The sequence below is a fragment of the Frankliniella occidentalis genome, unplaced genomic scaffold (genome assembly GCF_000697945.3).
Source record: "Frankliniella occidentalis isolate FOCC.00 unplaced genomic scaffold, Focc_3.1 Scaffold6, whole genome shotgun sequence".
Lineage (NCBI taxonomy): Eukaryota > Metazoa > Arthropoda > Insecta > Thysanoptera > Thripidae > Frankliniella > Frankliniella occidentalis.
The window spans coordinates 235,047-238,875 of NW_026267136.1; the positions used below are offsets into that span (position 1 = coordinate 235,047).

The 3,829-nt window shown below is 58.3% G+C and overlaps 1 protein-coding gene across 3 annotated transcripts in view; it reads right to left on the reverse strand.

Moving 5' to 3' along the window:
* Positions 1-3,829, reverse strand: part of LOC113211476 (voltage-dependent calcium channel type A subunit alpha-1) — a 201,110-nt gene that overhangs the window by 182,987 nt on the left and 14,294 nt on the right. For 2 of the 3 annotated variants that reach the window (XM_052272310.1, XM_052272301.1), the window contains exon 2: positions 2,421-2,745. The gene's annotated coding sequence lies outside the window, so the exon portion shown is untranslated. Of the gene's footprint in view, positions 1-2,420; positions 2,746-3,829 lie in introns of those variants that run through there. The other variant, XM_052272321.1, reaches the window with a different exon arrangement.

The window sequence follows — 3,829 nt, forward strand, 5'->3', positions numbered from 1 at the left end:
CCCCCCCCCTCTCCTCTCCCTTTCTCTCTCTCTCCCCCTCTGTCGTCATCTATGCGGTTGCGCGGTGCATTGTGGTGAGCTTGCACACAGCGTCGACCACCGCTCCCTGCGTGTGCACCTGAACCACAGCTCGCCCCCTCGCCGCCCCCTGCCACACGCCTGGCGCGCCATTACAGCCGGTCCACTATGCGTATGTAATCATTGAAAATGTTCCAGCTTAATTAGACAGACGAATCCGCGTGAAAGTTAACGGTGAGAAGCCACAACGCAACAAAAGGCTGCCTTTCCCGTCAACGCCCGTTGTTTGTTCACAGCCCGGCACAGCCTCCACACTGTAAAAATAATTGTTCCTTCTTGTCCAAGAACCATTGGGGCGATTCCAGGACGCCCCATGCAATTTTTCCTATCCCGTACCTGAATCATTCCAATGGTCCTTGGATATCAACAAACAGTTTTCACCGTGCGCAGCCGCATTACTACCGGTTGCATCCGGCTCGGCACGCACTCTTCGATCGGCTGCGCACTCAGCTTGGGGCCGACTTTTATCAGAATCCGTACCTGCGCTACAGGCGGGTCTCTCCGCAAGTTACGAAGCAATTTTTTTTAACTTTTCAGTGCACGTTTTGACTTCTTCCCTACCCCGCTCCCTACTTCAACGCGCGCGCACACAAACTCTCACCTCTATCTCACCTCTCGAACGGAAAGAGCGACAAACGCAAGTAAAAGCCTCGAGAGTTGCGAGGTAGGGTGGGCAGGAGAGAAAGAAAGGAAGGGAGAGAGGGGGGTGGGGGGTAGGAGAGAGAAACACAAGCGTCGGCGGGAAGCGCGCTCAGCTGTTTGGCCCGTGTTGGCCCCTGGTCGAGCTATTGGCTCTCCCGCGGGCCCCGCGGGGCGCGGTGGCCTCAAATGGCGCCCCGTGTTTGTGCCGCTCTCCCTCCGCTCTCCCCCTAGTGAAGGGCGGCGGGCGGGGCGCTGGCGTCGGCGGGACCAACATGGATTTTCGTGAGTGGGGCACTCCATAAGGTTATTGAGTTGTTCCTCGGGTGCCGCGGCGCCCCCCACTCGACCGTGACGCCGCTACCCGTGACCCAAACGCGGACTTTAAGAGGAAGGCAAAAGCGGAAGCCGGAAGCTATTCTCAAAAACACGCACCAGTGCATGTACGCTGGAAAAGCAAGTGTGTGAATGCGATGTAAGAGTGTGAAGTGTGAATGCCCATTTGTACACTCTAAGGGGGTAAAAGTGTGAAATTTCCTTTACTCACACACATGTGCGTCCATGCCCCATCCCAAATGGATGTCGAAACGATGTCGTCTCGACGTCGATTCGACTTTCATTTCTCACTGTGTGTGTACGAATAGCGTTCACACACCTGCAAAGCGTCTGACTTTTACTCATTTCCGGTGTATTTGCACGATGCTCACATTAGTCTCCGCCTCGGCCAGAGGTGATGGGGAGGGGGGAGGGGGACGAGGCGAACGAACCCGCCGCACTTCATTATGTGTCACGCACGTGGCGCGCGCGGACGCTTAAAAAAGCATTTCTGCTTGATGTGAATTCTGTGGCAGGTTGGGGGTGGGGGAGGGTGGGAAGGAAAGGGTACACTTTCGGTGTAAAGGAACAATTTTGTTCCTGAACTGAGAACGTTTCTTTGCAAATCCTGTCCAGTCACCCAAACTGGATACACATTTGTTTCTAAAAGTAGACAAATGGTATAAAAACTTAAACAATTTGTGTAGTTGTACAAACAAATTTGTGTCCGGCCTAGATGTACACTGAAACTTTCCCCATTTCAGGCGCAATGTTCTCCCTTACAGTTATATGATTATAGGTGTTTGCTGCCTGCTAGTAGGTGGTGGTCTTGGGTGGTTACGGTGGTTGGTTACAAGTAGCTGTGGGTAGCACTTTGCCTTTTCCTGCCTTAGGAGCTCGGCCCGGCTTCGTGCGCAATGAGGGGCTTGCATTACGCCGACATGATGGGGTACACCAACCACAGCGCTCTCACACCACACAACACACACACAGTCATTATGCAACGGAAACGGAATTACCAAATCAAAATGGAAAAATGAAACACGGAAAAGAATGACTTTATTGTGGCGATGAGACTCTGTTCAAAAGGCTTGAGTCCATAGTTTTAATTGAGATTAATACAATGCCTACGAGAAGAGCTTGGCCGTAAAGCGATCGCGATGAAACACTTTTATGAAAATAATTGACCAGTCACCAATCACACAAACAATGTACCCATGAATGTAACGCAGTGCCAAAGTTACTCCATTCCATCTTAGCAGGTGCGGCGCAGTTTAATGGGGGAAGGGGGCACCCTACACCCACAGTATATCGCCCCCTCAGCTGGAAAAATCGCAGCCCCTGGGAGGCAGCCACCAGACAGTAACCTTATCTTGAACGTCGCTTACCTGTACTTGGGTTGGTCCCGGGCGTGGTCCCTGCGGTGGCCCTTGGCGGGCTTCGAAGGTTTCGGCGGCGACGGGCAGGATGTGGGCGAGGGTGGCGGCACTGGAGACGCGGCCGCGGACGAGGAGGACGCGGCCGGAGTCGCCACCGCGGAGGGTGCGGGCGAGGGGTGGCGGCCGGCCGGCTCCACGGCGAAGTCCCCGGCCCCGCGGGCGCCCCTCCGCCTCGCCCCGCCTCGCCTGGTCGGCTACTGTCCGGCCATGGCCACGGCCCAGGCGGCGTGCAGCAGGGCGCGGAGCGACTGCAGCTGTGCAATAGGATATACACCTGCAGGTGGGAGGGTTCGAGCGCGTTAGTTCTAGGCACGACCTAGGACCTGCGGCGGCCACAGCCGCCGGGGCCCCAGCGCCACCCAACTGGCTAAACCCTCCGACCACCCAATCCGACCGACCGACCGACTCGAAAAGGCCGCACCCAGGGGAACCGGAGCACGCGGCGGAGGTCGGAGGGAGGAGGGGGATGCGGTGGAAATGGGATCATCTGAAAGGCAGGAGGAACACCGCACCCCCACGCCGCTCCGCACTCTACGGCGAAGAGCTATTAGGGACCAGCAGCAGCAGCAGCATGCCCTCCGCTCCCCCCCCCCCTCCCCCGGGGACACGACGAGAGGAACCACCCAAACCCGATAGAGCCACTGCGAGGCAAGGCTCCGGCTGCCCTGCCCTGGGACAGGATCAAAGACTGGCTTCAGCTTGGCATTCGGGCGCGCGGGGCGGCCACCTGCTGCGCGGGGTCGGGTAGGAGGGGGCAGTGCGCCTCAGACGAACCGTCCCCTCCAGCCCCAACCCGACCCCTTGACCCGGCTGTTGTTCCAGGCCAATCACGTCCTGACCGACGTGGGGCCTGGCGGCCCTGGCGGGCTCATCCTGCAGCCCGGGCGCGCTGGTCGGAGCGGCCACCCGGAGTCTGAGGAAGATGAATACGTTCCAGGGATTCATTGGCCAGACTGATTCCGAAGAGCGTTCGGGCAGGGGAGCTGCCCCATGAGTGCGACAAAGGGTGAAGCTATAGTGAAGTTATAGTAGAGCGCTCGTCGGAATCAGTCGGCAGGCTAATGGCTGGGGCGGTGAGACTGCAGGCCGAGCAAGGACCGAACGGGCCGGGGAGGAGGAGTGAGAAGGGCCGTGCGGACCCTCAGGCAGCCCCCAGCCCCGCCGCTCTTACGGCGCGGGGCCTGCGGGGCCCATGTAACCCCGCACCTGTTGCGACTTGGGCGACGACATTGCCGAAACGCGGCCCTCTCCGCCTGCCACCACGACACTGTCCTCCCCGCCCAGGGAAGACGTAGGGGGAGGGGGAGAGCGAGAGAGAGTGAAAGAGAAAGTTTGAAAGAGAGAGAAAGATACAGATA